The sequence below is a fragment of the Hibiscus syriacus genome, unplaced genomic scaffold, assembly GCF_006381635.1.
Source record: "Hibiscus syriacus cultivar Baekdansim isolate YM2019G1 unplaced genomic scaffold, ASM638163v2 tig00110156_pilon, whole genome shotgun sequence".
In the NCBI taxonomy this organism is placed as follows: domain Eukaryota; kingdom Viridiplantae; phylum Streptophyta; class Magnoliopsida; order Malvales; family Malvaceae; genus Hibiscus; species Hibiscus syriacus.
The window spans coordinates 1,264,590-1,290,662 of record NW_024062606.1 but is presented as its reverse complement, the minus strand read 5'-3'; the positions used below and the strand labels follow the sequence as shown (position 1 = coordinate 1,290,662).

At 36.3% G+C, this 26,073-nt stretch overlaps 2 pseudogenes; one reads left to right on the top strand and one right to left on the bottom strand.

The window, feature by feature from the left end:
* The first annotated feature begins 6,822 nt into the window (after positions 1 to 6,822).
* LOC120215949 lies at positions 6,823 to 10,064 on the top strand (annotated as a pseudogene).
* A 39-nt stretch (positions 10,065 to 10,103) lies between these two features.
* On the bottom strand, positions 10,104 to 25,804 carry LOC120215950 (annotated as a pseudogene).
* Positions 25,805 to 26,073: the final 269 nt, after the last annotated feature.

Sequence of the window (26,073 nt, the reverse complement as noted above, 5' to 3'; positions counted from 1 at the left end):
TGAGCGGAATGAGTGAAACACTATGAGTTACTAAGTCTTGCTTATTTGAGATTAACTAATACTTGGATTGTCATGCTTTTCTTATATTTGCTTTTAGTTGTGCCTTTGCTTGATTGTTCTTGGATTTCAACATTTGCTATGATTTTGATTTACTTGGAATTCTTGGAAATTTTGTGAAATAAAAGGTGGCAACTTGTGATTCAGACGTGTTAAGTGAGAAATGCTTGAGGATAAGCATCAAATAAGTGATGGGGAATTTGATGAGTGCTTTAAATAGTTTTATTTTATTGTTAAATACTCTTTGATTAATCGATTTTTGTTGTTGATTTGGATGTTTTTACTTGTTTTCTGTGCATGATGTTGGATTCCAAAAACGACACTTAAATGGCGCGATTCTAAAGTTTTATTTTTTATTTTTTAGAATCAAGGTCGGCTTAGTGGGCATGACTTGGGGTATGATTGCGTCTGACGTGGCATCCAGTCAGCATCTTCTAGAAGGTCCAGTCAGCAGTATCGTGAGGACAAGAGACTCAATCGCAAATTCAAATTAGGAATTATCTTTATTTTTAGGATTTAATTCAAACAATTTCCAAAGATTATCTATTGTCATTTCGGTTAGGGGTGTACAAATTCAGAAATCAGATCCGACCCGATCCAAAAATCCGGATAACTAAATTAATGATCCGAATATGATTTTAAAAAATTGGGTATCCAAATTTTCGGATCAGATATCTAAATATCCGATCCAAACATATCCTTTATAATTTAAAAATAAAAAATTGTCAAAAATAAAGAAAAATAGAATTAGAAAATTATCGTTAAAATATAAATGATAAATTAATTCTAAAATTATTACTAATAAGAGATATCAGAATATAAATGATAAATTAGGTTTAAATATTTTATCTAGAATGGTTGAGTTGTTAATATAAAGAGTCGAATGACTAAAATGCCAACATTTAAAATTGAATAATCAAAATATAAATTAAAATAACTAATTTGGAATATTCTTACGGAAACATCAACACTCTACAAATTAAGTGACTGTTTAGATAATTTACCTAAAGTATATTTATTTAATTGATTGAATAAAAATTAAATACCAACTTTTAAATACTAATTTGGAAGGTGGTTTAAGCCATTATATATATATATATATATATATATATATATATATATATATATATATATATACACAGATACAGACTAGAAACAAGCAGGTAGCTCAAACCTGAAATATAATTTATCCAAAAAAAACCTGAAATATAGGTTGGTCTTTGGGAGAGCTCCCCGTAAAATATATGGTTACTGGGCTTAGGGCTGAAAGTCCATTTATTTTTCGGATATTTGAATAATTTAAAATTAAAATTTGTCCAATCCGTATCTTATTCAATTATCCGGAATTTTTATTATATATTCGATTCAAATTATTTAAAAAATTGGATCGGATATATAAAAATTCGGATTGGATCATTCGGATCAGAATTTTTGCACACCCTTAATTTTTTTTTTACATTTTTAAGATTTTAGGAAGCTACAAATACCCATCGAGGTAGGCTTCAAAACATGTATCTCATTCTTTGATTTAGCTTTTGTTCTTTTCTTTCTTTAGTCTTATAAAAATTCTTCTTTTCTTTAATTTTTTTAAATTAAATATTTATTTTCTTTTACCTATTAAAAAACCCATTTATTTTCTTTCATTTTTCGCCCTGATCAAAATCAAAACCATCTAAATCAAACAATTATAAAGTCTCTGTTGATCGACCCATACTTTCTTTTTTCTACTCTATTTTATATCTTTATTGAGTTTAAAGGAATTTATTTGACATTAAAACAACTCGGGCCAGAAGTCTTATGCAAATCCGACTAAGTTTTGTAAAAAAGAGTAGAGGGAGGATGCATAGTTCCTTAGGGTGCGTTTGGTTCACGGAATGTAAGATTACCAGTGGGAATAAAAGATTACCAAAGAATATGATTACTGAGAATGTTGTATTTTGTGTTTGGTTGGTTTAGCAGGAATGTTAGATTATCGTGTTTGGTTAAATGAATAAAAGATTATTGGAATGTATATTTGACCAAATTGTCCTTATTATATATTTGTTTTTATAACAAGTTGGAAAATATTTATATATTTTCTTTACAAAAATTAAATTCATAAAATTTATATATATATTTTTTACAAATTAAAAAATATAAAAAGGTTTAATGAAATGGTAAAATTTTATTTTAACCCCTGAACTTCTATAAAATTTAATTATAAACTTTTTTTGTAAATCTAAATAGTTTAAGGATAAATTTGTAATTTAACATTCGTAAAATTTTTATTATTTAATGACAGAATAAGGATATTTTTGAAAGAAAAAAAATTTAAGGGCATTTTAGTCCAAAATGCGGGTAATCCAACAATACCTAAGGAAAGGAAGATAATGACATTCCCGGTAATATACTCCAAAAAATCCACTATTGGTAATGTAAGATTACCGGGAATGAAATTCCCGACCAACCAAACGGGGGTGTGTTTGGTTGGGGGAATGTAATCTACATTCCCCCGTTTGGTTGGCTGGGAATGTCATTCTCGGTAATCTTACATTACCAATAGTAGATTTTTTGGAGTATATTACCGGGAATGTAATTACCTCTCTTTCCTTAGGTATTGTTGGATTACCGGTGTTTTGGACTAAAATGCCCTTAAAAAAATTTCTTTCAAAAATATTCTTATTCTGTCATTGAATAATAAAAATTCTACGAATGTTAAATTACAAATTTATCCTTAAACTATTTTAGATTTACAAAAAAAGTCTATAATTAAAATTTTATATGAAGTTTAGGGATTAAAATAAAATTTTACCCTTTCATTAAACCTTTTTATATTTTCAAATTTGTAATATATATATATATATAAATTTTATGAATTTAAATTTTTTAAAGAAAATATATAAATATTTTTCAAGTTGTTAAAAAACAAATATATAATAAGGACAATTTAATCAAATATACATTCCAATAATCTTTTATTTCTTTAACCAAACATGGTAATATTGCATTCATGCTAAACCAACCAAACACAAAATACAACATTCCCAGTAATCCTATTCCCTGGTAATCTTTTATTCACACTGGTAATCTTTTATTTCCACTGATAATCTTACATTCCGTGAATCAAACGCACCCTTACAGTAAATGTGATCAACCGGCTATTTTTGCTATTTTGTTGATCAACTGGTTAGAGATTGTAAAGATGAGCACATCTTTGTTCCTCGATATGATTAAAGATGTTGGAATTAGCCTAAGTTTAGAGATAAAGAGTTCCGTATGCTATATGAAAGAGATGAAATGATAATGTAGATGGCTAAGCATTCGGATCATTTTAGGTTTCGGCTTCCTATCTGTTGCCTAGGCGGCATCTTTCAGTGTTCGATATTGGTACGTATACATGGTCACATGCTGTATGCTCATCATGAACTTATACAACAACTGGAACCATTCGTCTCATCTTAAAATCGATATGTACTGATCCCATAGGCGGCAATGCTTTGCCAAGTTAGTTGAACTAAGCTCTTGTGATCATCCCATGTGCTCAGGGTTCCCCTTCCGAAAACCGAACAGACGAGTCGATCTCATCGGATAAGAAGGCAGCCTCTGTTCGTGTAGATGTTATCCCGGTGTCGGGGCTGAGGACTTGTTGGTCGGAGTTTCGATTAGAGGGTGCGAACCCTTTTATGTTAAAGGCTGAAGTCTCGCGTGATTCTTGGCAAACACAATATGGCTTGGAGGGCCAAGAGGAGTCCATGTAAGAAGACAATTACTTTTTTGTCCTTTCCCGCAAGAAAGATGCTTGAAGTATAAAAAGAAACTAAGGATGGTAGTTTTGGAGTCCAAAATCGAATAAAAAATGAAGATGAGTGTCGGCAAAAATCTCGATTGAAATGGGTCACATTGTGCATGACATATTTTTTTCCAACAAATTGCAGATTTTTTATTAAATGTGGTCCACACTGTGGCGAGAAGAATGATATATTAATAATAGAAATAGCTAAGCCTGGTGGTTGGAATAATAATATAGCATTTGGAGGACAACGTCTCCTTCTCCTGGTAAACAAGCCCACCCACCGACGGTACAATTACACCATTATACAATATATACAAGGCTTAATACATTTTTTTTACTTAAATTATACCTTTAAACTGATTTTTGGTATTTAAATAATTTTTTATTAAAAATAAGTATATAACATTTTTTATGTTACATTTTTAGAGGTTTATCGTTATATTTTTATTTTTTAATGATAAAAATATTTTTTTAAAAGAAAAATTTTCAAAAAAAAAAATCAAACTCCTCGTGTTGTTCTTAGGGGGGTTCATTCGGTTAAAACGGTGGCCGACCGAACTGAATTAATCGAATTTTTTTCTTTAACCGTTAACAGAACCGAACTTTTTTTTGAAAATATTAACCTAACCGAATAAATTTTGATTAATTTTCGAATTAACCGAAATTTTTTAAATTTTCTAATTTATATAAAAATTGAATATTTTTTAATTCAAAAAACAGTTTACAATTAATTTAAATAATATATATAATTATAAAATAAAAGTTTTATATGATTTTTTTAAAATTAATTAATATTGATTTATGTTTAAAAGTTATTGGATCTTACATTATTAATTGAGTTTTAAATGGTTTGAACTGAGCCCATATGTTATATATAATGTATTTAAAATTTAATTTCGGCTAATTAATTGATTTCGAACTGAATTAACCGTTAACCAAATTCTAAAAAATTTATTAACCGTTTCCCAACCGAACTAATTCGGTGGCCGACTGAACCGAATTACCTGCTGTATTTTGTTCAGAGCATGGTGAGGAATTCATTGGTGGCAGTCATATAAATACGACCATTGTAGTTGTCGGAATCGTCGAAAAATAACGAAGGAAAATTTAACCATCTATATTTGTTGGATTTTGGTGAGTGAGGATTGAGTTTTGGTCGCTGAGGCGAGATGATTCTGATAGTGTCCAAGGTGAAGGCCACAGATCGATGGTGAAATTTCGGGGTAGTTTTAAATTATGATATTATTTTATTTTATTTTTTTAAAATTTTATATGTGTGATATGTGTCAGATAACAATTAAATTTAACGGACGTTACAACCTAGGTACCTAAAAATATAATGTTGGAAACATTATACACATATTTTTAACGAAAAAAATCTCAAAATACAAAAATTAATTTGAGGTATAACTTAGACAAAAAAAAATTGATTAAATCAACATACAAACTGTAAAATAGGGTTCAATTCCAATGTTACCCCTCTGTTTGTTACGACACGGAGGATAAAATAGTAGATTACATCATTTAATGTTCAAATAATTATAAAAATATTAATTTAATATAACAGCGTTAAAAAATAAAATAGGCTGAATTTACGAGATAATGTTGTGAGAAAAAAAAATTCACGAGATAACGCGTTCCAACAATTAATTGTTGAGATAGGTGTTTGCTACAGTTCGAATATAGATCGCCAGGTGATCTGGGCGACCAATGAAGGTCGCCAGGTGGTCTGGGCGACCAATGCTGGGCGTCATGCGGGTTGTTTCACAAACAAAACACTAAACACTAGTTGTTTGGGTTAAATGCAAATTTGGTCCTCACAACTTTACACTCTCATATGCGTGTTTTAATATTTAGGGGATAATAGCATTTTCGGTCCCCCTATGCTTTGTAATCTATTTGTTTAATCATTTAGTGACATTTTTAATGTTTTGTTTCAGGCATGTATTTTAATAATATATTTTAGTCACTAGTTGTTTATTCTGTCAAGTTTGTGTATGCTTCATTTTGATCATAATATTTTTAGTTTTCATTTTAATCACTGATTTCATGTGTTTTATATATTTTCCTTAATTTTCGAAATTGGCCATGAAATTTGTAAACATGTTATTTTAGCCACTGTTTAGTATTTATGTTTAATTATAATTTAGTCATACATGTTTCTTGTTTATCCTATTTTAGTATGTATTTATTTCTCCCTACCAACGATATTATTTCGCAAATTTTTCCAATATAAAATAAAACTAAATAAAACTAAAAAATAGTGAAAAATACTCGAAATAAATAAACGTAGAACAAATAAAAATTATTGAATACAAAACAAGATATCCCAATAATCAATTTTAAAATAAATACATACTAAATACAAAACAAGATATCCCAATAATCAATTTTAAAATAAATACATACTAAAATAGGATAAACAAGAAACATGTATGACTAAATTATAATTGTTTGTGACTAAAATAAATACATGTATGAGAGTGCAAAGTTATGAGGACCAAATTTGCATTTAACCCAAACAATTATTGTTTGACTAGGAAGACTCAAACGGCATGGCGCCCAGACCACCCGACGACTTTCATTGGTCGCCCAGACCACCTGACGACCTTCATTCGAACTATAGCAAATACCCTATCTCAATTTCTCACAACATTATCTCGTAAATCCAGCTAAATAAAATATTTCGTTATGGGAAATAATTTCTCCTATATCAGGCTTTTTTTTTAATAATATACTTTCCAATTAGTTAAAAACGAACTATTTCGTTAAGGGAAATAATTGAAGAAAGGGCAAGATGGTGACTCGAGGCTGCATGTTTAACCAACGAGTGGTAACTGACAGCTTGCACACATATGGATGGATGGATGGATCTCTGTCTGTCTCATACTCAGACACAGTACTGAGATGCTTTTATGATCTTTCAATAAACAATCTCTCTGTTATGTTCTGGGACAACTCCGTTCCGTTCCGTTCTGTTCCGTTCTGTTCTGTTCTGTTCTGTTCTGTCTTTCCATTTGATGTAAGGAAGATCTTTCTTTTCTGTGCAGCTCTTAAGCTTAATCACCTCATAAAGAAAAGGATCTGATAAGCTAATCCATCAACAGTCATGGAGACTGTCATTTCCAAGCTCCTCAGCTTCACCGTTTTGTTCTTCGTCTTGTTTTCCTGCTCCACTTTCACTTCTACCGGTAACCCTTCAACGTTAAAGATAACATTTTTTTTAAAGCTAAAGCTGGGTTTTTCTTAAGCTTGTTTGTTTTCACTGTTTTAGTTCTGGGATTTGAGTTTGTTGAGGTAAAATGCAAATTGGGTTGTTGAAATTAGCTTCATAACTTGATCTTAGTAGTTCCTTTATACGGTGTGTTGATTTGATTTGGAAAGTTGGACTCAATTATCTGATTTTGCATCATTTACTGTCTCCATGCTTGTTCAAAAACTACCTAATTTGGGGTTTTTTGAGTATCAAAGACAGGAAGAATAGACTAATTACAGAGGTGAAGTGTTGAACACAAGATTTATGTGTTTTTTTCCAATTAATTTAGATCTGTGCAGTCAAAAGTGTATGTTAAATTGTACGGTCAGTGTTAACTGATATAGTGTCATAATGCAAGAGATGCTTATTGAAACTTGGAATTGAAGTCAACATCATAACAATCATAGCTCATGGAATTATGAATCTGCTTTACATCTTTGCCATTAGGCTATCTTAGCATTTCGCTTCTTATTTGGATCCTGTGTGTGTTCATTCTATTCGGTAATGCTTGACAGACCAATGGTCTATGACTATATCGGGATCGGGGCCGAGGCCGAAAGGGAAAGCCTCTATCGATGTGCATACTTCTATCTTTTTCATGTTTATTTTGGATTTCGATCCAGTTCCAGATCTAAATCATCATCAATGGTTTTCATTCAAAACTCAACGATGAATGTCTTGTAATTTGTAGTTTTGAGATCTTTTCTTGGTTGCTTCTGCAGATGCTTATGATGCGCTTGATCCAACCGGCAATATCACTATCAAATGGGATGTAATAAGCTGGACCCCGGATGGCTATGTTGTGAGTGTTACTGGGGCTCCATTTTCTTTTATGTTACAAAAGGCTAAGGACTTACCTTCACAGAACCAACTTTCTACCAGAAGTTTAGATATCAAAGCATTCTTTTTACCATGATGTGTGATCTAATTTAAAGTTTCAATAAACATCGCTTATACATACATACTTACGTATACGTTATATACAACCGCCTAAAGAACAATCGATGCCACATTGCTTTTTGTGTTTTCCATTTTCTTTTGAATCTCAATAAAATTATAGATTCTTCTTCAAAACATTCAGAGCTTATGACGTTTGAGGTGAAAACATGCCAATTCAGCATTGCAGTTCCATGATTTTTTATTTTGCAGTTGAAAAAGTTATCTTTTACTTCTTATGATTGATAATGTTATTTATCCTCCATACGAATTTGGCAGGCTGTTGTTACAATGTACAATTTCCAACAGTATCCATATTCAGGCACCCGGTTAGACATTAGGGTGGACATGGGCCAAAAAGGAAGTAATATGGAGCATGATGGGAGCCCAGACTACAGAGCAAGGGGATTGTTCAAAGTACAAAGGAAATGTCCAGCATTGCTGGAAAAAGGATCCCACTGTTGTGGATTTATTGTCCGGAACTCCTTATAACCAGCAGATTGCAAATTGCTGCAAAGGCGGGGTGTTAAATTCATGGGTTCAAGACCCTGGCAATGCAGCAAGCTCATTTCAGGTTAGTGTAGGCGCTGCAGGAACGACTAACAGAACTGTGAGAGTGCCTAGAAACTTTACCCTGAAAGCACCAGGTCCGGGATATACTTGTGGGCCTGCAAAGGATGGGAAACCGACTAAATTCATAACGGCCGATAAAAGGAGAATAACACAAGCTACGAGTAAGTTATTTTTTATTAGTTATAATTCAGCCTGGAGGAATGATCTTCTGAGTTAAGTCTCATCTTAACTGCATTTAATTGCAGTGACATGGAATGTTACATGCACATATTCTCAATTCCTGGCTTAGAAGACACCTACGTGTTGCGTCTCGCTCTCTTCCTTCTATAACAACACCATTGTGAGTTGCCCAATGTGTGCTTGCGGCTGTAATAACGCAACCGATTCTGGGAGTTGTGTAAAGTAAGTTTTCTCGTTTGTTCTGTCCCTTTCCCTCTAATTGTTCTTTAACATTTTGCGGTTGTATTTATTTTTTTGGTGATTGCACCTTGAAGTGAAAAGTCTTCACATTTAGCTTCTGCTGTTTCGGGTCCAGGCAAATCTACCAATGCACCTATGCACCTATGCTTCAGTGTACAAGCCATATGTGTCCAGTTCGAATCCACTGGCATGTTAAGCTCAACTACAAGGAATACTGGCGTGTGAAGATCACGATCACCGATTTCAATTATGCAATGAATTACTCGCAGTGGAATATTGTTGTGCAACATCCCAACTTTGACAATCTTACACAACTTTTCAGCTTCAATTACAAACCATTAACTCCATATGCCGGCTTAAGTAAGTCAAAGTTCACCGTTAATTATTTCATGGTAGTAGCATCATTTCATTTCCAGAATCCTTCATTAACTGAATAGGATTAACTTTTCTCATGCAGATGATACTGCCATGTTATGGGGACTTAAGTTCTATAATGATTTCCTCAATGAAGCCGGTCCTCTTGGGAACGTGCAATCAGAACTATTATTCAGAAAAGAAGCATCGACTTTCACTTTCGAAAAGGGATGGGCTTTTCCACGGAGGATTTATTTCAATGGCGATAACTGTGTCATGCCACCTCCTGATGCCTACCCATGGTTGCCAAATGCTTGTTTTAGGTCAGTTATCTCTCTACTACAGCCAATCATGACACTCTTGGCATCATGTGTCTTCTTATGGGCTTATATGTGATGAATACCGTCTGTGAGACCACTAAAACTATTTGCTTGACGTTCGACGATTGATGTCAAGTTTGCATCTGATTTCGTATTATCACACTAAAGCTTTTAATGATCAAGTTGATGGGGTTCCAATAGTTTGGTGCAGCAAATAACACGCTAAAAAAGAATCCTGGTGCACAATCTCTGGTCCGCATGATCATTTGGTGTATTATTTATGTATTAGAGTTGTAATTTACACCATTTCTTTGTGGAGTCAATTGCTTTTGTTGCATGTTTTATTCACATCATACACAGGATCATTTTTGTTTGTAGAATATCCAAAAAACAAGTTTATAGCATTTATGCTCTATTGATGCAGCTCTCAAGCTTCTTCTTTCTCACAACTATCATGAATCTTCCCATCTGGACCCGATCGATGCTTTACGATAAACAAATTGCTCTTCTTTTTCTGTTGTAGTTGTTTCTTAAAATATTCTTCACTGCATATGGCCTCTAGAGGATTAATATAAGAGAAAATCGTCTCAGTGACCAAAAATATCTTATAATATACGATTTTAATTAACTTTTTCCGGATTTGCCAAAATGACCAACAAAATCGCAATGCGATCGCTAATTCGCAACGCGGTCTCCATTATCGCAAATTCGCGTTGCATTTCGCGTTGCGATAGTTGGAAATCGCGTTGCGATGGTCTACAGTGTCGTTGCGATTTTCCCAATTCGCAATGCGAATAAGTAAATCGCAACGCGAATTGGGAAATCGCAATGCGATACTGACTATCGCAATGCGATACTTACTATCGCAATGCGATAATACAAAATCGCAACGAGATACTGACTTTCTTAACGCGATTCTGACTTTCGCAACGCGATTTACATAGCGCCATTCGTATTAACGCGTATTTTTTTTTCAAATTCCAAACACGAATTTTTTCTTAATAAATCGGAAACTGAACCGTCCACAGTAATCGCAACTCATAACCTCAAATCCAAAATCACAACACTCAGTCCCATCTCCATCTCTAACTCTTTACGGCGAAATCCGTCCCCATCTACGAAGATTTCCGTCCCCATCGCCGGCGAAATCCCTCACAACCATTCATAGTCAAAAATCCCTCACAATCATTCAGAAATGGAAAATCAACCTCCGAGGGTTAGCTTTTTTTATTTTTATTTTGAAAATTTTTGCATTATTTTAGGTTTTTCATATGAGATTGATGATAAGTTTACTGGTAATTTCAATAATAGATTAACCATTTCACTTAGATTTCTTATTAAATTCATTCAATTGCTGCCAATACTGCTAAATTGTTTAGCCTGTGAAGTTAGTATTTGTCTTTGTTTTGTCTTTTGGTTGAAGTAATGCAGAAGAAGAATAGTTTCGAGAATGAAAATCGCAACGCGTAAATAATTATCGCAACGAGGAATCGCAACGCGAAATAAAAAAACGCAACGCGAACCAAAATCGCATTGCGATTTTCATTTCGCGTTGCGATTCTCTCGTTGCGATTTTCATTTCGCGTTGCGATTTTCATTTCGTGTTGCGATTCTCTCGTTGCGATAGTCATTTCGCGTTGCAATTCTCTTTATCTCGTTGCGATTTTCATTTCAACCAAAAGACAAAACAGTGTTGCAAATTTTAGTTTCAAGAATAAACTACTATTTATGTTTATTGTTTTTGGTATATCTTGACAGTGTAGTTTTTGGTATATCTAACCTGGTATGTTTATTGTTTTTGTAGAAATTTTTTTCGGCTTCATTGACATAAGGAATAAAGTTAGCCTAGCCACTACAATTGCTTCGAAGCTTTCACCTGCACAAAGAAAATTATTTGAGGAAACCTGCTTCGGGCCATGGCTGAGAGTACAGAATCCGGGTGGAGATGTTAATTTGACCAATTTGTGGCTTTAGACCATAACTAGAGATCTACCCGACAGTATACAACGTGGTGAGGAAGAGATATTGTTTCATTTTCCACCGGCGTATACTTGTTTTGGGCGGAAGGAGTTTTGCTTAATCACTGGTCTACGATTCGGACACGATGATGTAGGCTGGTACACTTGTCATATCACCCGCCCATCATAGTTATCCAGGGTTTTTCCTGATGAGTCAATAGAGAAGTCGAACTTACACGTCGACGACATTAAGAAATTGTTTAATAAGAAAGATGATTTTATTCGGATGAATGATGTCAATGTTGTCCGAGTATACCTTATACTACTTTTCCTCAGGAGCTAATATTGGTAGAGGATCTAAATGCATGGAATCTGTTTCCGTGGGGTTCGTATATGGAAAGCTATCTGGACTAAGTTGTCGTCTGCCTTTGATGACCGCAAAGTTTGCGGGGCGATGGGTCGAAATACACTTTGTCAGGCTTTGTTTGGGCCTTTAAGGTAAGAATTTCTATATAATGTTTTCAAAATTATAATTAATTATTAACAATACTAATGTTTGTTATTATATTGTTTGTAGATTTGGATATTCGAGGCCTTTCCCGCCATGAAGACATATGCAATAAAAACTTCAATGATATTCCCAGGGCTATTTCCTGAAAGAGGAAACGTCTGTTGGATGGGAAGACTTAATACCATATGCGACAATAATAATGTAAGTTAACACAAATACTATCATATATAAACATGTTATTAATAGTAGACGTTTAACTTTGTTTGAGTTTTATATTTTTAGAAGGCCAACATTCCATTAATGAGACTGACACCCACGGAGGCTGAGCTTGCCACTGATTGGTGGCAAGCTAGTCAGCGTTTCTTGATGGCACAAATGATGAGCAGCCTCCACTTCCTCCACTTCCTCCACTTCGAGAGCCATCACCTCACCCAGAGCCATCACCTGATCGATCCGACTATACACCTATACAACGAGAGCCATCACTATCCCGTCACATCATCGAGTCTCTTCTCCACCATCACCTCTGATAGGCGACCGCAAAGATGCCATGACTTCTATCTCCCTGTTCTTCACCTCCACGGGATGAATCAAGGGAGTTACGTGATGAGGTCAATGCCTTGCGTGAGGAGATCGATACTCTAGGAGGTGTCTACTTTACGTGGTGAGGTTGCCGCTCTAAGTGAGATGGTAGTATCGTTGCAGAATGAGGTTCATACTCTACGAAATGAGGTAAGTTTAAGATTTTCCATATTTAACTTGATGATAAATCGTAATTTCACTTAAATTAACAATTTCACTTAGATTGCTTAGTAAATTATTCGGTTGCTGCCAATACTGCTAACTGTTTATTAACACTGTGAAGTTAGTATTTGTCTTTTTGTTTGTCTTTGGTTTGAAGTAAATTTATTCGGTTGCTGCCAATTCTGCTAAACTGTGTATTCTTTAACACTGTGAAGTTAGTATTTGTCTTTGTTTTGTCTTTGGTTGAAGTTTTGAAAGATATTTGTCTTTGTTTTCACTGTTTAAATATCATGTCCGTTTATTTACTGATATTTGTATTTAATTATTTAGCGGACCAATATGGTGGATGTTTTACGTCGGGTTTTTCTTGCACGACAGAGTTCACGCATCAGACGGCGTGCACGTGCTATTAAGTCTCCGTATACCCCAATAGTGCGAAGACACCGCAAGAAAAAGCCCGACTCGTCTGTCATCCCTCAAGAGTCCATCCTATCATTGAAGAGGCCCTATCATTCCTCGAGAGTCCCCTCCACCGTTCAAGAGGCCACTGTCATCCCTCAAGAGTCCACTCCTATCATTGAAGAGGCCTCTATCATTCCTCGAGAGTCCCCTCCCACCGTCAAGAGGCCACTGTCATCGTTGAAGAGGTCCCTCCCACCATTCAAGAGTCCGATTCACATGGCGTCATATGTAGGATCTTGAGAAACCCTCTGACGTGCCGGACATGATGGATTCAAGTTGGCTCTCGTATGAGTTACTGGCCAGTACCATACCGGTATCTGAAGTGGAGAGGGAACAACTACCTGACACAATTCTGGATAACACCATTTGGGCTAAGACCGCAGTTGATTTTTATCTACATGAGCGAAGCCAGGGGTGTTTCACTGACATATGCAAGCTCAATGATGATATCTATTTGTTGCTTGATCGGTCTTGGTGGGGCGTATTATTAGGGTCGAAGACAATGGCTATTCGATGGAGGGGTAAGTCTTATATTTTTCTTATATTTTAATTTGATTATTTTTTTTTATAAATTTATGTAAGTTACTAATATATGTCTTTTTTTGTAAAACAGCATATCGATGTGTGGGTGTCACGTCTTCTAATAATTAGGAAACTTAAGGAAAATAAAAGAAATACACGATATACAATTATGCCGACGTCTTTTAACGCCGTTCACTTGAAGAATCAACGAGATGAATCATTTGCGTTGGACAATAGACAAGCTAAACTTTATCCTGCATGGTGGGAGGTCGATAAGGTTAGTGTTTATTTTAGATTGAGTTTAAAGGTATTCATAAATAAGTGCGCAAATGAATGAATTATTACTTATGATTGCAGGTGTTTATCCCTGTTTTGGAATGTAACCATTGGCTTCTCGTCGAGCTTCAGATCCCATCCCTTAAGGTAATAGTATATGACAGCATGATAAATTACATATCATTGGCTGATTTAAGAGATATTATTAAGGGATAGAGCTCTTATTTGGCTAAATTCTTGGATGCGATAAATTATTGGACTCGTTCTGGAAACAAGAAGCCAAAGAAGCTCAATATTATAGTTAGCAGAGACGAGACCGCACCACAACAAACGAAAGGACCCAGAGGGGATTGTGGTCCTCGTATGCTTGGCGTTGGACCGTTTGATCACAGGAAGTATAAAGTATCTACCTCCCACCGATATAGATAGAGCTACAGTAGGCTTGTGATTTCGATATTATATGGCTAGATCGATATATACGAGACGCTGCCTACCTGCATCCGCGTTATAAAATTGTCCATAAACAATTGGTATGTTTATAGGCTTGTGATTTGAAAATGTTTGGTTAAGTACCTAGAATTCAATAATTTGCTGTTTGTAGTTTTAGATGTAGAAAGTGTTGTTTGAGCAAATGTTTGGTTTATGCAGGTTAATCTCAGAAGTGAGCTGCGTGAAAATGATGTATGGCTGCAAAAGTTGATTCAATAGTAGAAGTGTTATTTTTTCTAATAATTATTGCTTATTTTTTGATTGTTTAATTGATTTGTAAAAGGTGATTTGTAAAAGTTGATTTGTTTAATTGATGTTAACATAATTCTTATTTGTACTTGTTTAATTGATTGAAATGTAATGGTTGATTTTGTTGATTTCAATCTGCATTATGTTGAAGGCAAAAAGTACTATCGCAACGCGAAATGAAAATCGCAACGCGAAATGAAAATCGCAACGCGAAATTAAATTCGCGTTGCGATTTTCATTTCGCATTGCGATTCTTTCGTTGCGATTTTCATTTCGCATTGCGAAATTAGCGTTGCGATTTTTCATTTCACATTGCGATTCTCTCGTTGCGATTTTCATTTCGTATTGCGATAGTAATTTCCGCGTTGCGATAGACATTAAGATGATTACCTATTAAGTGATAACATCTGAAACAGATCATAGCAATTTTCAAACTCAAGTTACTAATACATGCCTAACTGAAAATGTTAAAAGTTCACACAAAATCTACATAATACAGCGTTTGCATTTAAAAATCACCTAAGTTAACAGTCCCAAAAGGTGAAGCCAGTTGTGATTGGGATTTTAAAGATGATTGCGATTTTGATTGCCTTTTTCTTGACACCATATGAACTTTGGATTTTGATGATGATCCATATTTTGGTAGAGGAAAAGATGATTGTGATGGCACTGGTGATCCACATGCAACCTTGTATGACCACTTTCCTTGCACCGACTACATGTCGATCTCTTTTCTCTTCACCCTTAGATGGTATACGATCGTGACTTTTTGGTCGGCCAGGTAGCCTTTATCCATGGCTGGTGGTAAAACTGTTTGTAAGTCATCTGGTATGTCCCACTCAGAAGGATTGGAATAGGGTAGACAATCTCGGCATAAGTCTGTCGATATACTTCTGTAGTGTAGCAATCCATAGCGTATGCTTGAATCATCTTGGTTTAGATGAAGAGCAACCTTTTATAACATGACCACACGGATAACCAGATATTGCCATTTCATACAACTACACGTCCTTGCATTTAGATCGACAAGCTCATTTAAGTTATTATCAGTACTTCAAACAAAGTGTTTGAACATGGTTCAACTCTCCATGACGTTGACTTCACAACACGTTTCGTTATCTTTTTTTCAGTCCATGGTGTAACACGATGTTCCAATGTTCTTGTAAATTAAATAAATAATACTTAGTAAAATATATGATAAGTTACGAATTCAAAGAAATAATACCTGCATGGTTTCTTTTCTTGTAGTACCACTGTTGAATAGAGGCTCAAAAAAACTCCATTAACATAGTAATGGGTAATTTCCGGGAATGGCGACTTAGAGCGTTGATTGATTCTGCACTATTAGACGTCATGAAACCATATCTTGCTCCAAGTTGATGTACTCTTGACCATCTTTCAAACCCGACATTTCTAGTGTTGAGCACTGAGGCAAAACACGTCTTAAACAGTTTATATGCTTATTGAAATCCACTTACCGATAAGCCTTTACAGCCTTTACAGCCTTCCAGTATGTCCATTTGTGCTTTTTTATACCAGCAGACCTTGATTTAGATTTCTATACAAATGAACACCACAAAGTCCATGAAAAGCATCTGGGAACACTTCTAACAGCGTTGTCAATTGAGTTTGCCCTATCGGATATGATTGTCATATTGCTAATAGGACCTATGCAATCCCTAAGATGCCCCATAAACCATGTCCATGAATCAGAGGTTTCAGATTTGCCAACCCCGTAAGCTATTGGCAATATCCCATTGTTAGCATCTATGGCTACTGCTAATAAGTTTACTCCAAGGTATCGACCTTTCAAATGTGCTCCGTCAACTATAATAACTGGGCGCATGCAAGTAATAGACGAACGAATCTACAAAATAATATACACAATAAATATAATCATTAAATGTGAAATGCATGTAACTAACAGAAATGAGTCAACGAATTATATTGATTTACTAACCGCAGCACCAATGGCGATAAACATCAACTCAAAGCGTCCTCTCTATCTGTTTGATATGAGTTACCGACCAGGATTTTTCAGCTTTAAATTGTGACAATAAGCCGGCAGTTGGACAAACGATGCTTCTGGCGACCCCTCAACAATTCCAAGGCATAACATTTGGCTCTCCAAGCTTGAGAATATGATATACTAATCTTGAACCGAGCATTCATGTCAGTCATAATTTCATGTCCCCGATATACCCTGCCATTCAAAAACATTAACTCAGCCAGAAAACCACCCAAAACCTTTTTGTTTGCCTGTCTATGTTTAGGAAAAACTTGGGTTCTTGAACATGTATGTTTATCATAAAGTCCTAACTTGAAACATTTCGCAATCTTTTATCCTCTTGCAATCATACGCCACGTATAGTTTTTGTCAATCATACACCTTGTTTCGAAACGATCTTTGCTTGATTTGTTAACTTTTAGTTGATAGCCATCTTCCACACATTTCGTATAAAGCTATCTTCAAGTCTTCCTTTGTATCAAAACAATCATATTTCTTGATACGAATAACTTTTGTGTAACAATCAACTGCTTTCTTTGCCAACTCTTCTTCCGGTAGCTGAAGTAATTCTGGCATATTCCAGTTATACTCCCGTGGCGTTTTCTTTTCTTCGGGGACTTTTTCTTCTTCTTTTTCTTCTTCAGGATTATATGAATTACAGAATGGATGTTCAACATGTTCATTCACAGTCGTAACTTCCTCCTCATTATCATCAACAACATCTTCCTCGGCAACGGGTGTTTCATCATCAAAATTCGGGTATTGACCAATATCAAAATCATTACACGCAGGGTCTGTTTCTTCTTCTGAAACATCATCAAAATCCGAGTATTGACCAATATCAAAGTCCGGGTATTTACCAAGATCAAATTTCGAATACTGACTAGTACTCACAATTTTTTCTCTTGGCTCATCATCGTCTAATTGGTCAATACGAAAACCGGAATTTGGTGCTGAAAGTTGATTTGGATTTGGATTAGAGAAAGGTTGTGGGTTTTGAGACCCACTTAGTTGATTACTACCCGCTACTGACCCAACAATACTACTTCTAGGTTCAACACATACAATGTAACATCATCACTTGAATATTAATGTAAGCAATGAATCGTTCAATATCTTCATTGTCGGTTAACAAATAAACTTTACCATTTCTATGATAAGATAGCCTAAATCCACTTAGGGACTCTAAATTCAATTTCTTTGAAACACGTAACATTAGAGTTTCATAAGTTAACTTCTTTAATGACAGTTTTAGTGAAGATTCATGGGTAAAGGCATATATTGTAAAACACCATGAACATTCTCCCATGACCCTCCAAAACACAAATCTATCCAAACATGATCAACATTAGATGATTTCATGGTTGTAAATTAATTTACTAAACAAACGAAATGCGAAACTAAGACCTGTTGCCGGATGGGGAAGGATGTCGTTGGATATAGGAACGGATGTCGCCGGAGAGAGTGATAGATGGAGATGGAATGAGTTGCGATTTAGGGATTTAGGTTATGAGTTGTTGCTGCTGTGTAGATATATACACAAAAAATTTGGCTTGCGAAACTAAAACCTGTTGCGAACTTTGAAACTCGCATTGCGATTCTGTATTATCTCGTTGTGAAAGTCAGAATCGCGTTGCGAAAGTCAGAATCGCGTTGCGAAAGGCAATCATTTGACCATCGCAATGCGAAATGCAAATCGCAACGACAGAATCGCAATACGAAATGAAAAAGGAGTATATATGTTAACAAAACTTGCATTATGTGTATTTTATGTGTGCACTTTTAACATTTTCAGTTAGGCATGTAATAGTAACTTGAGTTTGAACATTGCTATAATATGTTCAGTTGTTATCACTTATTAGACATTCATTTGACTATCGCAACGCGAAAATGGCTATCGCAACGCGAAAATGGCTATCGCAACGTGAAATGACTATCGTAACGACAAAATCGCAATGCGAAATGAAAATCGCATTGTGATTTTCTCGTTGCGATTTTCATTTCGCATTGCGATTTTCATTTCGCATTGCGATTCTCTCGTTGCGATAGTCAGTTTTGTGTTGCGATAGTCTGTTTTGCCTTCAACATAATACAAATTGAAAATCAACAAATCAACTATTACATTTCAACACAAATAAGAATTATGTATACATCAATTAAACAAATCAACATTTACAAATCATCTTTTACAAATCAATTAAACAATCAAAAAATAATAATAATTCTTATTTCTTCATCAATTATTGAATCAATGAATCAACAACTTTGTGACCCGTACATTTCACGCAGCTCACTTAAGGATTAACCTGTAGAAACCAAACATTTGCTCAAACAAGACTTCCTACACATCTAAAACCTACAAACAACAAATTATTGAATTCTAGGTACTTAACCAAACATTTTAAAACCAAAAGGAATATATATGTTAACAAAACTTGCATTTGACTTACCAATTAACAATGAAAACTTTCATAACGCGGATGCAGGTAGACAGCGTCTCGAATATATTGCTCTAGCCATATAATGCCGAAACCACAAGCCTACTGCAGCTCTATCTCTATCGGTGGGAGGTAAAAACTCTGTGCTTCCCGTCGTCAAACGCGCCAAGCAAAGGCATACGAGAGGACCACAATCCCCTCTGGCTCCCGGCGATTGCTGTGGCGCGGTCTCGTCTCTGACAACTGTGACATTGAACTTATTTGGCTTCTTGTGTCCAGAATGAGTCTAATAATTAATCACATCAAAGAATTTAGCCAAATGAGAGCTCCATCCCTTGAACATATCTCTCAAATTAGACAGTGATATGTAATTGATCATGCTGTCATACACTATTATCTTCAGGGATGGGAGCTGAAGTTGGACGAGAAGCCAGTGACGACGTTCCAAAATAAACACTAACCTTATCGACCTCCCACCATGCAGGATAAAGTTTAGCTTGTCCATTGCCCAACGAAAATGATTCATCTCGTTGATTCTTCAAGTGAACTGCGTGAAAAGCCACCGACATTATTGTATATAGCGAATTTTTTTATTTTTCCTAAGCTTCCTTATTATTAGTAGACGTGACACCCACGCATCGATATGCTGTTTTACAAAAAATACATATATGGGAATTACATTAATTTTAAACAAATTAATCAAATCATATATAGACAAATATAAGACTTACCTCCCCATCCAAATAGCCACTGTCTTCAACCCTAATAGCACACCCCACCAAGACCGATCAAGCAACAAAAACATTCATCGTTGAGTTTGCTGATGTCAGTGTAACACCCTTGGCTCCGCTCATGTAGATAAAAATCAACTGCGGTCTTAGCCCAAAGGGTATTATCCACAATTGTTTCCGGTAGAGTTCTCCTCTCCACTTCAGATACCAGAAGGGTACTAGCCGGTAACTCATACAGAGCCAACTCTCATCCATCTGTCCGGAACCGGTGGGGGTTTCTCAATACTTCGATATTACCACATGTGAATCGGGCTCTGGAATGGTGGGAGGAACCTATTCAACGATGACAGTGGCCTCTTGAACGTGGGGGGGAATCTTGAGGGAGGATAGGGTCTCTTGAACGATTGGAGGGGACTCTTGAGGGTGACCGGTGAGTCGGGCTTCTTCTTGCGGAGTCTTCGCACCATTGGGGTGAACGGAGACGTAATAGCACGTCCACGCCGTCTGATGCGTTTATCGGGCCGCTAAAAAAAATTAATACATAAATCAGTAAATAAACAGACATGATATTAACAAAGACAAATATGTTTCAAACTAGCATTGTATTCACCACCAAGTCATTATTCTATCATAGTTCACAAATGCTCAGATAACATTCCAGAAGTAAGCACTTATATAAACATTTAAAAGGACAACATATAAAACATTCCAGAAGAAGAATTTTACTTTCGCAACACGAAATTTAAAATCGCAACACGAAAATGACTATCGCAACGCGGAAAATGGCTATCGCAATGCGAAATGAAAATCGCAACGACAAAATCGCAATGCGAAATGAAATCGCAACGACAAAATCGCAACGCGAAACACAAATCGCATTGCGATTTCATTTCGCGTTGCGATTTTGTCGTTGCGATTTCATTTCGCATTGCGATTTGTCGTTGCGATTTTCATTTCGCATTGCGATAGCCATCCGTTGCGTTGCGATAGTCATTTTCGTGTTGCGAAAGTAAACTATTCTTCTTATGCAAATTGAAACTTGAATGGATTGCATTACTTCAACCAAAAGACAAAAACAAAACCAAAAATAAATACTAACAAAACAGTTTAGCAGTATTAGCAGCAACCGAATGAATTACGAGTATGAAAATCTTAAACTTACCTCGTTGCGTAGAGTATGAACCTCATTCTGCAACGATGCTACCATCTCACGTAGAGCGGCTACCTCACCGCGTAATGTAGACACCTCAATACGCCATGCACCATCGTCTTTGCGTAAAGTACCGACCTCCTCACGCAAGGCATTGACCTCATCACGTAACTCCCCTAACTCATCCCGTTGAGGTGGAGGTGGAGAACAGGGAGATAAACGTCGTGGCATCTTTTCTGGTCGCCTATCTTGCGGTGATGGTGGAGAAGAGGCTCGATGATGTGACATAATAGGTGATGGATGTCGTTGTGGAGGTGTATAGCCGGGTCGATCAGATGATGGCTCTGGTGAGGTGATAGCTCTGGGCGATGTGATGGCTCCCGAAGTGGAGGCTGCTCATCAACCGTTCAATCAAAAAACGCTTACTAGCTTGCCACCAATCAGTGGCAAGCTCAGCTTCCGGGTGTCAGCCTCTGTAGAGGAGTGTTGGCCTCCTAATATATAAAAGCTCAAACAAAGTTAAACGTGTACTAGTAATAACTTGTTATAAACATATGGTAGTATTTATGTTAACTTACATTATTTATTGTCGTATACCGTAGTAAATCTTCCCATTGCAAGGTCCGTTTCCTCTTCCAGGAAATAGCCCTGGGAATATTATTTGAAGTTTTTATTGCATATGTCTTCATGGCGGGAAATGCCTCAAATATCCAAATCTACAAACAATATAAACAAACATTAGTAATTGTTAAATAATTACTTATAATTTGGAAACATTATATACAAATTCTTACCTTAAAGGCCCAAATAAAGCCTGTCAAAGTGTATTTGGAACCATCGCCATGCAAACTTTTTCGATCATCCAAGGCAGACGATAACTTATTCCATGTAGCTTTCCATAAATACGAGCCCCACGGAAACAGGTTCCACGCATTTAGGTCTTACCAATTTGATTAGATCATTTGGAATAGGTTTGTGGCCTCTCTGCCTAAAAAGCCGGCATGCAAAAGAATTAGAAGGCATACTCGGACAACGTCGACGTCATCCATCCGAGTAAAACCATCTTCTTATTCAATAATATCGTCAGGTCTTCCACGTGTAGATTCGGCCTCTCAGCTCAGGAAAAACCCGGGATAACCATGATGGGCGGTAATATGTCTAGTGTACCGACCTACATCATCGTGTCCGAAGCGTAGACCAGTGATTAAGCAAAACTCCTCCCGCCCAAAACACGTATACGCCGGTGGAAAATCAAACCATATCTCTTCATCACGACGTTGTATAGTATCTGGTAGATCCCTAGTCATGGTTTGAAGAAATAGGTGTGTCAACATCGCATCTCCACCGGGATGTTGTACTTTCAGCCATGGCCCGAAGCAAGTATCATCAAACATTTTTCTTTGTGCAGGTGAAAGCTTCGACGCAATTGTTTTGGCCAGGCTGACTTTATTTCTTTAAGGTTAATTGAGCCGAATAAAATTTCTACAAAACAATAACATACTAAGTTAGATATACCAAAAACTACACTGTGAAGATATACCAAAAACAATAATAAACATAAAGAGTAGTAGTTTATTCTTCAAACTTAAATTTGCAACACTGTGAATTTCTTATTTGTCTTTGTTTTTTGGTTGAAGTAATGCAATTCATTCAAGTTTCAATTTGCATAAGAAGAATAGTTTCTGAAAATGAAAATCGCAACACGAAAATGACTATCGCAACGCGAATTTGACTATCGCAACGAGAGAATCGCAACGCGAAACTAAAATCGCGTTGCGATTTTCATTTCGCGTTGCGATTCTCGGTTAATAATAAGCAATCTAAGTGAAGGTTAATCTATTATTGAAATTACCAGTAAACTTATCATCAATTTCAATATGAAAAACCTAATAATAATGCAAAATTTCAAAAGAAAAATTAAAAAATCTAACCCTCGTTGGTTGATTTGGTTGATTTTCCATTTCTGATTGTGAGGGTGGCTCCGAGAGATGGAGATAGACGGATTTCGCCGGAGATGGGGACGGATTTCGTCGGAGATGGGTGAGAGAGTGAGAGATGGAGATGGGACTGAGTTGTGATTTTAGGTTTTAGGTTATGAGTTGCATTACGGATATACTGTGGACGGTTCAGTGTTCCAATATATTAATATTCGTTTTTGGAATTTAAAAATAAAATACTTGGCCAGGATACTAATGGCGCTTTGAAAATCGCATTGCGATTATGTATTATCACGTTGCGAAAGTCAGTATCTCGTTGCGATTTTGTATTATCGCATTGCGATAGTAAGTATCGCATTGCGATAGTCAGTATCGCATTGCGATTTTCCCAATTCGCGTTGTGATTTACTTATTCACATTGCGAATTGGGAAAATCGCAACGACACTGTAGACCATCGCAACGCGATTTCCAACTATCGAAACGCGAAATGCAACGCGAATTTGCGATAATGGAGATCGCGTTGCGAATTAGCGATCGCATTGCGATTTTGTTGGTCATTTTGGCAAATCCGGAAAAAGTTGGTTAAAATCGTATATTATAAGGCATTTTTTGTCACTGAGGCGATTTTCTCTTAGCATAAACACAAGGACCGTTGCCGTTGCCATTGTCGACATTACGATCGGATTTACATAGGCTGCCATTGTCGACATTGCGATCGGATTTACAAAGGCAGAATTTAGTAGAAAAGGGTAGGTATCCGGAGGTGGTAGCAAGCATTCATCACCTTTAAAGTAGACCTTCCGAGGAAATGCCCAACCCTGCTTGAAGGTAATTGTGTCCTTATTCTTCCCCAGGAGCACCTCAGACTGAACATTTCCTTGGGGCCCTGCTTCCATTAGTAAGTCATTGTAAAATTTCATGCCGTAAAACATACATGTCATCTGCATAAATTGAGTCGATCAAGGTGTTAGTCGAGTCCGGGTTCCATATTGCTATCTAGGTTACTTCTGCAAAGAGTTTCATTAAGTCTCAGGCACTCACTTATGGCTTCCTACGGCACTAGAGGCTTGTAATCGAAACTAAAGACTTGGGTGACGGAATTGAGATTCGGATGCTGTGCGATGAGCGTCTACTGTGTGTAGTTCATCCGATGATTAGAATTCGTGATCGCGATCTTCACACACCAGTAGTCCTTGTAGTTGAGTTTCACGTGCCAGTGCACCCTTATAGGGCACATATGATGTGTGCATTGTCTTTCCTTGGAGTGTTTATCCCTTTCATATGTGCCTGCTTTGAATCACTCCTGCAAAATCGAACTATCATGAGCATTGAGCACGGCAATGAAGTTATCGTCCGGATTTGCAATATAAACACTCGAATATACAGTTTGATGGAGAGGCTTACACAAAGTTTCTGTTTTGGCCACCGCAAGCACATTTAGGGCAAGGTGTGATGGTCTCGTTATAGAAAGACGAGAAGGAAATGCAACAGCTCGGGTTCCTTGAGGCAAGAAATTGCGATTAAGTGCATGTCACGTTCTATGTCACTGCAAACAATTGAAAACATCAACTTTGGAAAAAACATTAACTTTGGAAATTTCAGTACTAAAATTGCAGGTGGAACAATGCTTACTCAATGCCTGAGTTTTTCACCGATGATCAATTGTGAGGTAGAGCGTGGAAGGCACAACTTAGCAGGTCCGCAAGTATAGATTGGTCCTGGACCGAGCAGAGTGAAATTCGTGGGAAGTTTTACCGTCTTGTTTGAAGTTCTCCTACAAATCCAACACTAACCTGAAAGGCCGAGACGGAGCCGGAAGGATCTTGTCCCCAAGCAGACACGATGCCGGCTTTACAGCAATTGGAGAACTGCTGGTTGTAAGCAACTTCGGGGAGCAAATCAACCACTATGGGTGTTCTCATACAACAGTGAGGCACATTTCCTTTGAATTTGGAACAGTCTCCTTGCTCAGTGGTTTGAGCCCCTACCATGGACCATATCACTTCTTTCTTAGCTCATTGCCACCCTAGGGTCCAATCAGTGCTCACGATGCTACGATACATTTGGAAGTTGCTCATCGTCACTGCAACCTGATAGAATCACAAAAGATCAATACACAACATGATCAATGCCTCTCCCTGTAAAAAAAAAAAACTATATGTTTCTCGGATTCATACATCAATCGATACGATCATGTTTGAATGTGTCGGACGTGAATATCGGACATTATCATAAAAGTGTACAATAGCATAAAAAAAAAACTCACCACATAGCCATCCATTGTACAAGAGACAACATCCCATTTTATTGTTATATTTTCGGTAGGATCCAATGGATCATATGAAACTAAAAACATAAAAAGAAAAAAAAACACAGAATCAGAAACCAATGGTAATAAAATAGATCAAACATGAAGTTCTAATTGCAGAAACACTACCTGCACTAGGAAGCATAACAAGAAACAGAACAACCAGACCACGTATGGACTTCATTCCTGGAAGGCAGCTTCTCCGACATCAATAATAACACGTTTCGGTTGATTGATCGAATCCCATTTCCCAGAATGTCATCGTCGCAAAGAACTCGTAATCCGTAAGCTGCTTTGCATTATTGCATTGTGTTTAAAAAGGGAAAGAACAATGCTTTGGAAATGTCCTACCAACTGGTTGTTCACACCTCATGGGATGTTTATTTTCCTACATATTTCCATCTTATTTATTTAAAGAAAATGTCTTAGTTTTCTGCATTCTGAAGCAAAAGTTTAACATTAAACGATGGGAATTCAAGCTTTGCAATTAGCCATGTGAATCAGGCATTTGATTGCTTCAATAGCAAGAAACTGGTAGGATGGTGGGGAGCAGGGGGCAAATTGTATCTCTTTCTGAATATGAGGTCTCAGCTCAAATTCA